An 11888-nucleotide genomic window follows, 5' to 3' on the forward strand; every position below is an offset into this window, starting at 1 on the left:
ACCGGACACTTTACCAAGGACTGCACCAGTAGTCGCAGAGTTGGACCACCTCCTGCTACTGCAAAAGGGTCAGTTCAGAGCCCTGTCACCAGAAGTTCACAATCACCCAGCAGAGGTAGAGGCAGGGGTAGAGGTAGCCCAGCAGGCAGCCAAGGCACAGTGAAACAATCAGAGCAAGACAGTGCTCCAGTCAGAATGTATGCAATGAGACAGATGGAAGAGGCCGAGACATCTGATGTTGTGGTTGGTACCTTCTCAACTTTTAACCAAGATGTGTTTGTGTTATTTGATCCGGGTTCTACCCATTCTTATGTGAGTGCTAGCATCATTGATTGCATTGCTGTTCCATGTACAAAAATGGACTTTGAGGTGCTAGTAACAAGTCTGTTAGGACAGGAGGTCAGGGTTAATAGAATGTATAGAGATTGTCCTTTGGTGATCCAAGGACACACTTTTTTGTCTGATCTCATTGAAATGCCCTTCAGAGATTATGATATCATCTTGGGCATGGATTGGTTAGCTAGGCATCATGCCATGATTGACTGTAGGCTGAAGACAGTCACTTTTGGTCTCCCTCAGTACAATGATGTGGTAATACATGGGGAAAGGCAGTTATTGCCATCAAACATCATTTCGGCTGCACTAGCCAGAAAAATGATCAGAAAGGGGTGTGAAGCCTATTTGGCACATGTGGTAGACACCCAAGTGGGGAGTCCAGCATTGAAGGACATCCCTACAGTATATGACTTTCCAGATGTGTTTCCTGATGAATTGCCAGGATTACCTCCGGAAAGAGAAGTGCAGTTTGAAATTAATGTTATGCCTGGTGTGGAACCAATCTCCATAACGCCATACAGAATGGCACCAGCAGAGTTGAAGGAGTTGAAGATACAATTGCAAGAATTACTTGAAAAGGGCTTCATCCGCCCTAGTGTGTCACCTTGGGGAGCACCAGTGTTGTTTGTTAAGAAGAAGGATGGTACTCTCCGCTTATGCATTGACTACCAGCAGTTGAATAAGGTGACAATAAAGAACAGATATCCATTGCCTCGCATTGATGATCTGTTTGATCAGTTGAAGGGTGCAGCTGTATTCTCCAAAATTGATTTGCGATCTGGTTATTATCAGTTGAAGGTGCAAGAGCAGAGTATTCCAAAAACTGCTTTCAGAACTCGGTATGGCCACTATGAGTTTTTAGTAATGCCATTCGGGTTAACAAATGCTCCAGCTGCTTTTATGGATCTGATGAACACTATCTTTAGACCATATCTCGACCAATTTGTGGTGGTGTTTATTGATGACATTTTGATATATTCGAGGAATGCAGAAGAGCATGATAGACATCTGCGGATTGTACTGCAGACTTTAAGGGAGAAACAGCTATACGCCAAATTGTCGAAGTGTGAATTTTGGTTGAAAGAAATCTCCTTTTGGGACATGTTGTGTCAGCTGAAGGGATCAAGATAGATTCCAGCAAGGTAGAAGCTATCCTTAATTGGAAGCCGCCCAGGAACATCACAGAAATTCACAGTTTTCTGGGTTTAGCTGGATATTACCGTCGGTTTGTGAAGGGGTTTTCTATGTTATCTTCTCCACTGACCAAACTGCTTCGGAAAGATGTAAAATTTCAGTGGACTGATAAATGCCAGCAAAGTTTTGATGAGTTGAAGAGGTGTTTGACTGAAGCTCCAGTCCTCACTTTACCTACTCCGGGTAAAGAATACACAGTTTATAGTGATGCTTCTCACAATGGGTTAGGCTGTGTACTGATGCAAGATCGGAATGTCATTGCTTATGCATCACGCCAGCTGAAACCGCATGAGAGGAACTACCCAACACATGATCTGGAGCTAGCAGCTATTGTTTTTGCTCTGAAGATCTAGAGACACTATTTGTATGGAGAGAAATGCTACATTTACACAGATCACAAGAGCTTGAAGTACTTAGGCACCCAGAAGGAATTGAATTTGAGGCAGAGGAGATGGTTAGAACTCATTAAAGACTATGATTGCTTAATAGACTATCAGCCATGTGATACCCCTTACCCGTGTACAGTATACCCGAGTAAGCAATGTCACACGGTGTACCGGCACACTCTATTATACCTTAATTAATTTTTATCATGGTTTTGAATGTAACTTGTGAAATATAATATATTTGAGCCATTTATCGAAATTATAATTTATTTGAGGTTCCAAAAATTTTATAGAAAATCCGGCAGAGTACCGGCTAAAAATGGAGAAAACAGTTCTTCAGAACCTGTGAAAAACACTTCCAATATTCATATTCAATCAATCCCAAACTCCAATATCAAAATCTCAACATTTTTCAATTTCATTTCTCAATCATTCGTCTCATGTGATAATCATGTATAAATCACAGATAAACATTCACTTTTCCATTCATCAACACAATTTTCATTATTTACATGAAAATCAAAATACATTACATAAGTTTCATTTACACAAAGGAAAATAAAAATCAATTACAAAATACCAAAATGAAGCCTAGTGTCCTACCAATGCACTGTAGATGGTGAGGTGATACGGACACTATGCAGAGCTGCAGGATGGACTCACCCAGTCTGCGGTCTACTGGGCTCACGATCAGTATCTCCAGAACCTACGCGTGGCAAAAGCAATGTATATGTATTGAATGTATATGTCTTATTTTTTTGTATTTGTTATATTTATTTATTTCTTTAACTTTGTCCATTTTCATTCATTTAGTTGCCCAAGTAACCTATACCGACGATCGATCGATAAACGGTAACCGCACTGGGTATCAAGTACCTCGGGCCGTCACACCATCGGTCACATATGTATCTCCCGGTGTGCATTAGAACAGCTAACAAGCTGTAAATAACAATAGGCACAAGGCTAAGTCCCAACACAATATCAAAATGGCTAAAAGCCATAAAATCACAGAATGGCATATTGCCATATGCAGTACTGCTAACTGAACCCTATTGGCATGCCAAACTATCCAAACCAATCTTGTTAGGTATACTAGGGCATTTGATGCTTTAAAATTCTTCAATTTGTGAATTTCAAATTTTGGTGTCACTATTCACTTCATTAGTCAACAAAAATGTTGACTTTTGGATAGAAAATAGGTGTATTGGTTTTAACACTCCCAATGTACCACATTTTGCATTTAAAACTTGTTGGAATTAATCACCAAATCCATTTCTAAGTTTAAATCCAAGAGAGCAGAATTTGTAGTTTTTGAACCCTAACTTTACTGTTCCATAGAACTGTTGCAGTGGGAATTTGAGGAAATGGTAAACATGAAAGTTGTTTCTTATTTTGTCTAGTTGAATTTCTTTTTTTGAATCACTCCATTTGGAGTTTTGTAGCTCCAGATATGGTCCAAAAACCACAGCTGGCCGGATTTCCAATCTGCAGAATTTACCAAATCTACAGTACAATGAACAGTGACTGCCACTGCCTTGTTGAATAGGTTTTGGTCATAATTTGGGGTAGGTTTCTTCATGAAAGTTGTTTGTATATATCTCATCTTGTTGCTGTAAAAATTTCAGGTCAAATGGACCATTCTACAATGAGTTATGGCCAAATGAACAGTTACTGTTCATTTGGTCATTCTGCAGAATTTGCTTGCAGGGTATCCGGATTGGGGCCAATTTTTGGTCCACTTGCTTTGGTCTTTTGGACATGGTTTCTTCAGAAAAATTGTGTCATTATAAGTCTAGTTTCATGTCCAATTGGCCAAACACCAATTGGACCTACACAGCCAAAGTTATGGCTATCTAAGTGGGCTGGAATCACAGCCACCCTGCTGCACTCACTAGGCAGCATACACATTTCAATTTGCCATGCTATATTTCAGTCCAAATTATGGTCAACTTACCTCAAATGGTCACTAATTGACTATTAGAATGTTCTTTAACAATTTCATAAGCCAAGTCAAATTTTCACTCCCAAACCCTGGCCCAAATTCAAGGTTCACCCATGTTACCTTATTTAACTAACCAATTCATTATCCTTATATTTACATACTTTAAATATGATCTCTAGTTCACTCCAAGTCCATCAAGACACTCAATCTTGTTCCTTCCTTAAGGCTGCCGAAATTCATGGTAAACATACACATAGATTGTATTCATTTGGCTTACAAATTCTTACTCCTTTTTAAGTCTCTAACATGGAAATAAAGAGTTTTAGGTATATATGTGCACTAACCTCTTGTAGGGCAGAATTTTCCAAGCTTAAACTTCACTTCCTTCCCTTTTCTTGGCTGCCAAAAGGTTATGCAAGATGCAAGGATAAATTTTAGTGAAAGTGACTTAGGGTTTTGAGGTGAGGTTTGAGAGATCTTTAAGCTTGAATGAAGAAGAAAAAAAATGGAGGGTTTCTTGGCTATGGTGCGGCTGGGATTTGGGAAGAAGATGGCTGTTTACTTTTTGTTTTCTTTGGTCTTTATTTATCTCTTTTATTAGTTAGTTAAATGGTTGTTTAAATGCAATTGGTGGAAACTTTTAATTGACATCATAATGATGTCATAATTTGCTTTTTATGGATTTTTCTTTTCTTTTCTTTTCTACTAGCTTTACATTAATTTTTCATCACCCTTAATTCATATTTTATGTCATAATAATTATTTACTCAACTGGACAAGTCGGTTAAAAATCGTCTCTGAAGGCGAAATGACCAAAATGCCCTCCGTTTGGCTTAACGGGTCAGAATTGTCTGTGCCAATTGAAAAATTTTTCTAAATATTTTCTTGGCATTCTAATGCCATAGGAACCTCAATGGCCCTTCTCTGGAGTCCCAAAAATTATTTTATAATTTTTCCCCCGGGTCTAGGGCTCCTAGTTGCGAGAACCGCAACTTCCCTCTGGGTTAACCATCGCTTGGGCACCGGCTCATTTAACTTGGTTGTATTTTATTTCTAAAATTTTTCCTAAATTTTTCTTATTAATATTTGAGTTAATTATGGTTCCTCACTTTAGTTTAAATATTTTTCCGGACGTTCTAGCTGTCCGGACCGACATTGGTCACCGGAACAGTAGAATGTACGGAGTTGCTACCGGGAGGGTGTTACAACTCTTCCCCTCTAATTTAAATTTCATCCTCGAAATTTACCTGATGCAAACAGTTGAGGGAACTGTTGTCTCATCATTTCTTCACTTTCCCAAGTTGCCTCCTCGGTGTTGTGGTGCCTCCAAAGCACTTTCACCAGTGGAATCTGCTTATTTCTCAACTCTTTCACTTCCCGAGCCAGGATCCGTAGAGGTTCTTCTTCATATGTCAAATCCGGCTGTATTTCAATTTCTTCCCTGGAGATGACATGTGAAGGATCTGAGCGGTATCTTCTTAACATAGATACGTGAAACACATTATGGATCTTGTCCAGCTCTGGAGGTAAAGCTAGCCTGTAGGCCACTGGACCCACACGTTCAATTACTTCATATGGGCCAATGAACCTAGGGCTTAACTTACCTTTCCTTCCAAACCTCAATACCTTCTTCCACGGTGACACCTTGAGGAACACTTTGTCACCAACCGCATATTCTATTTCTTTTCTCTTCAGGTCGGCATAAGATTTCTGTCTGTCTGAGGCAACCTTCAGATTGGCTTTGATTAGTTTCACTTTCTCCTCAGTCTGTTTCACAGTGTCCGCCCCACCGTTTTCTTCTTCGCCCAATTCACCCAAGACACCTGGAGTTCTACATTTCCTCCCATACGATTGCTTCATATGGGGCCATTTGGATACTAGCTTGGTAGCTATTGTTGTATGCAAATTACGCGATGGGAGGTATCTATCCCAACTTCCCTCAAACTCAATGACACAACTCCTCAGCATATCCTCAAGGACCTGACATATATTTCATGTTATTATTATCATTTTAATTCAATATTTGTATCAATTCCATTGGTTTCAATTGTTTACCTGGATTACTCTTTCGGATTGCCCATCCGTCTGAGGATGGAAAGTCATCTTGAAGTGGAGTTGTGTACCCAAGGACTCATGCAACTTCTTCCAAAATCTCGATGTAAACCTTGGGTCTCGATCAGATATGATGGAAAGTGGAATTCCATGCAGTCTAACTATCTCACTGATATATAATTCTGCTAACTTCTCCAGTGAGTAGTCAGTCCTAACTGACAGAAAGTGTGCTGACTTTGTCAATCTATCCACTATCACCCACACTGCATCATATTTCTTCTGGGTGAGAGGTAGACCACTTACAAAATCCATGGTGACCCGATCCCATTTCCATTCAGGTATGCGTATAGGCTGTAGCAAACCTGATGGAACTTGATGTTCTGCCTTGACTTGCTGACATGTCAAGCATTTAGTCACATAGTCAGCCATGTCCTTCTTCATACCAGGCCACCAATACTGAAGCTTCAGATCATGATACATCTTTGTACTTCCTGGGTGCATAGCATATGCGCTGGTGTGTGCCTCTTTTAGAATACTGGCCTTCAATTCCCCATCATCTGGCCCACACAATCTTCCTTTGTAATACAGACACCCATCTGCTTCCACCCCATAGTCAGTTGCTTTTCCCTCTGAGATTTTGCTCATAATAGCCATTAACTTTTCATCTGCCTTTTGCCCATCTAAAATTTGTCAGAAAGGTGTTTGGCCTCACTTGCAACTCAGCCAAAATAGCTCCATCTCGAATCAAAGTTAGACGGGCATTCAATGATCTCAAAGGTGTGATGGACTTTCTGCTCAAAGCATCAGCAACTACATTTGCCTTCCCAGGATGGTAGTCAATTTCACAATCATAGTCCTTCAGGAACTCAATCCATCTCCTCTGTCTAAGGTTGAGCTCCTTCTGAGTTGGCAAGTATTTCAGGCTTTTGTGGTCCGTGTAAATGTAACACTTTTCACCATACAAGTAATGCCTCCATATCTTCAGTGCGAAGATAATTGCTGCAAGCTCTAGATCATGGGTAGGGTAATTCTGTTCATGTGGCCTTAGCTGTCTAGAAGCATAAGCGACCACCTTCCCCTCTTGCATCAATACACACCGTAACCCATTATGAGAGGCATCACTGTAGACCATAAAGTCCTTTCCGACATCGGGCCGTGTTAATACCGGGTGCCTCACAACATAGCCTTCAACTTCTCAAAACTGGTCTGACACTTGCTATTCCAGTCAAATCTGACATTCTTGTGTAACAACTTGGTCATTGGAGCAGCTATTAAGGAAAATCCCTTCACAAATCTTCTGTAATACCCAGCTAGCCCCAAGAAGCTTCTGACCTCAGTTGTATTTCTAGGAGGCTTCCATTCCATCACTGCTTCTATTTTCTTGGGATCCACCCTAATCCCATCAGCTGACACTATATGTCCAAGGAATGCAATCTCATTCAACCAAAAATCACACTTAGACAACTTAGCATATAGCTTCTTTTCTCTCAGGGTTTGTAGAACAATCCTTAAATGGTCATCATGTTCTTCCCTGGTCTTGGAATACACCAAAATATCATCAATAAAGACCACTATGAATCGATCTAAGTGTGGATGGAAGATACGGTTCATAAGGTCCATAAATGCTGCTGGTGCATTTGTTAGGCCAAAGGGCATCACCAGAAACTCATAATGCCCATACCGGGTCCTGAATGCAGTCTTTGGCACATCTACATCCTTTACCCTCAACTGATGATACCCTGATCTGAGATTAATCTTAGAAAATACTCCCTCTCCCTTCAACTGATCAAACAGATCATCAATTCTAGGCAACGGATATTTGTTCTTCACAGTCACTTTATTCAACTGCCGGTAATCGATACATAACCTCAAAGTCCCATCCTTTTTTTTCACAAACAAAGACCGAGCTCCCCATGGTGACACATCGGGCGTATAAACCCCTTTATCAAGTAACTCTTGCAACCGAAGTTTTCAACTCCCTTAATTCCGTGGGTGCCATCCTATAAGGAGCAATGGAAATGGGTCTCAGACCGGCAGTTGTCTCAATAGCAAATTCAACTTCCCTTTCTGGTGGCAAACCAGGTAACTCTTCAGGAAATACCTCTGGGAAGTCTCTTACTGTGGGTATATCACTCAGGTTTGACTTAGCCTGCCTAGTATCCACCACATGTGCTAGGTAGGCTTCGCAGCCTTTTCTCATCATTCGTCTTGCAACTGTGGCTGAGATGACATTGGACAAGAAATCTGTCCTTTCCCCCACAACTGTGATCTCATTACCCTCAGAAGTTTTCAGAGAAATTCTCTTCAATTTGCAATCAACTATTGTCTGATGACGTGACAACCAGTCTATTCCCAAAATCACGTCAAACTCGTGGAAGGGCAACTCAATCAGGTCTGCCAAGAATTCATACCCCTGAATCCTTAACGGGCAACCCTTGTATACTTTGTTCACCACTACACTGTGGCCCAATGGATTAGTGACCAGAATGTCTTGGTCACTCTCCCCTACTAGTATCCCCCTTTCTACGGGTAGGTTGATGTAGATGTATGAATGAGTGGATCCTGGATCCACCAATGCATGCACAGATGTATTGTAGAGGGAGAACGTACCCCTGATGACGTCCGGGGCATCTTGCTCCTCCTGAGCTCTCAGGGCATAAGCTCCGGCGGTGGTCTGTTATTTGGCCTCTCTGCTGGCTCAGATGCAGGCCTCTGTGATGGTCCTACTGCCTCAGATTTGCTAGATTTCCTACCCCTTTGTGGTGCAGGAGCAGGTCTGTCTGCTTGTGTTGGAGCAGCTGTAGTAGTTCTGCGTGGACAGTTCTTCAACTGATGCTCTGTTGACCCACACCTTAAGCAGGCACCGCCACTCTCCAACACTCCCCTTGTGCCACTTCGCATGGTGTGGACATGCGAGAAGATGCCGGGCTGGTCCTCGAACCCCATCCCTGGAGAGCTGCCCACTGATGGTGTGGACTGACCTCTCCTAGGGGTAAACTGTGGCCTGGGCCCCTGAGACTGACCCTGACCGTGTGGCTGACCTGAACTCTGTGCAGGTGGACCCTTGAACCTCTTCCCAGATGCAGGAGCTGAACTAGATTGACTTGGGCCCCTCTTCTGCTGTCTTTCCCTTCTAGTCTGCTCACTGATTCTTACTTTCTCCACTTTTAATGCAGCTTCCACTAACTTGGTGAAGTCAGTGATTCCCAAGGCGGTGATCTGGATCTTTATGTTGTCATTTAATCCCTCTTCAAATCTCTTACACCTTTCAGCCTCATTAGGGACTATCTCCCTTCCATAGCGGCTCAATCTTACGAATTCCTTCTCATACTCGACCCATCGACAAGCTCTCGCCTCAGGTTAATGAATTCCCTTCTTCTCTCTTCTAGATATACAGTACCCACATATTTCTTCTTGAATTCTGAGAGGAAAAAGTCCCAAGTTACCATTTCTGGCTGTACTTCACTGGACACCGTATCCCACCATTCATAAGCATCATCTTGCAACAGAGATATGGCAGCTTCTAGGTTTTGTTCTGGGGTGCAGTGGAGTTGTTTTAAGACTCTGCTTGTTCTATTCAACCAATTCTCGGCTGCAACAGAATCATCTTCTCTCTTGCCAAAGAAGTCCACTGCTCCATACTTTCTCAATTTTTCCAGGTGTGATTTTGGTTGTGGAGGTGGTGGTGGTGGTGGTGCTGCTGCTGGCATTACCCCAGCCATTTGTCTGAAGAATTCGGCCATTTGTTGGAACATGGCCTGTGGAGGCTGAGCAGGCTCTGCTTGAGTCAAGTGAGCAGTGTTCTCCCATACCCCCGCCTCGCCATCTGCAGTGGAGCATGACTCTCCACTTCCTCCTCAACTGCCCTCTGAGATGTAGGGTCCATATCCTATTCAAAATAAGAAAGACAAACAGATCTGCATTAGTGTCACCTCGACTCTTACAAATGCAATGCATGGTATGGACTCAATCTAGGCCCAGAAACGCCTAAACCATGCTCTGATACCACTAAATGTGACACCCCTTACCAGTGTATAGTATACCCGAGTAAGCAATGTCACACGGTGTACCGGCACACTCTATTATACCTTAATTAATTTTTATCATGATTTTGAATGTAACTTGTGAAATATAATATATTTGAGCCATTTATCGAAATTATAATTTATTTGAGGTTCCGAAAATTTTATAGAAAATCCGGCAGAGTACCGGCTAAAAATGGAGAAAATAGTTCTTCGGAACCTATGAAAAACACTTCCAATATTCATATTCAATCAATCCCAAACTCCAATATCAAAATCTCAACATTTTTCAATTTCATTTCTCAATCATTCGTCTCATGTGATAATCATGTATAAATCACAGATAAACATTCACTTTTCCATTCATCAACACAATTTTCATTATTTACATGAAAATCAAAATACATTACATAAGTTTCATTTACACAAAAAAAAATAAAAATCAATTACAAAATACAAAAATGAAGCCTAGTGTCCTACCAATGCACTGTAGATGGTGAGGTGACACGGACACTATGCAGAGCTGCAGGATGGACTCACCCAGTCTGCGGTCTACTGGGCTCACGATCAGTATCTCCAGAACCTACGCGTGACAAAAGCAACGCGCTAAGCAATGATACTTGGTGGTGCAATAATAAAATAAAAGAAAATAGCAGAAAATAAATATGTATTGAATGTATATGTCTTATTTGTTTTGTATTTGTTATATTTATTTATTTCTTTAACTTTGTCCATTTTCATTCATTTAGTTGCCCAAGTAACCTATACTGGACGACTGGACTGGATAAACGGGTAAACTGGCACTGGGTATCAAGTACCTCGGGCCGTCACACCATCGGTCACATATGTATCTCCCGGTGTGCATCAGAATAGCTAACAAGCTGTAAATAACAATAGGCACAAGGCCAAGTCCCAACACAATATCAAAATGGCTAAAAGCCATAAAATCACAGAATGGCATATTGCCATATGCAGTACTACTAACTGAACCCTATTGGCATGCCAAACTATCCAAACCAATCTTGTTAGGTATACTAGGGCATTTGATACTTTAAAATTCTTCAATTTGTGAATTTCAAATTTTGGTGTCACTATTCACTTCATTAGTCAACAAAAATGTTGACTTTTGGATAGAAAATAGGTGTATTAGTTTTAACACTCCCAATGTACCACATTTTGCATTTAAAACTTGTTGGAATTAATCACCAAATCCATTTCTAAGTTTAAATCCAAGAGAGCAGAATTTGCAGTTTTTGAACCCTAACTTTACTATTCCATTAAGCACTATTGCAGTGGGAATTTGAGGAAATGGTAAACATGAAAGTTGTTCCTTATTTTGTCTAGTTGAATTTCTTTTTTTGAATCACTCCATTTGGAGTTTTGTAGCTCCAGATATGGTCCAAAAACCACAGCTGGCCGGATTTCCAATCTGTAGAATTTACCAAATGTACAAGATAATGAACAAAGGATCGCCACTGCCTTGTTGAATAGGTTCTGGTCATAATTTGGGGTAAGTTTCTTCATGAAAGTTGTTTGTCTATATCTCATCTTGTTGCTGTAAAAATTTCAGGTCAAATGGACCATTCTACAGTGAGTTATGGCCAAATGAACAGTTGTTACTGTAAAAATTTCAGGTCAAATGGACCATTCTACAGTGAGTTATTACTGTTCATTTGGCCATTCTGCAGAATTTGCTTGCAGTGTATCCGGATTGGGGCTAATTTTTGGTCCACTTGCTTTGGTCTTTTGGACATGGTTTCTTCAGAAAAATTGTGTCATTATAAGTCTAGTTTCATGTCCAATTGGCCAAATACCAATTGGACCTACACAGCCAAAGTTATGGCTGTCTAAGTGGGCTGGAATCACAGCCACCCTGCTGCACTCACTAGGCAGCATACACATTTCAATTTGCCATGCTATATTTCAGTCCAAATTATGGTCAACTTACCTCAAATG

The sequence above is a fragment of the Hevea brasiliensis genome, chromosome 7 (assembly GCF_030052815.1).
Source record: "Hevea brasiliensis isolate MT/VB/25A 57/8 chromosome 7, ASM3005281v1, whole genome shotgun sequence".
NCBI lineage: Eukaryota > Viridiplantae > Streptophyta > Magnoliopsida > Malpighiales > Euphorbiaceae > Hevea > Hevea brasiliensis.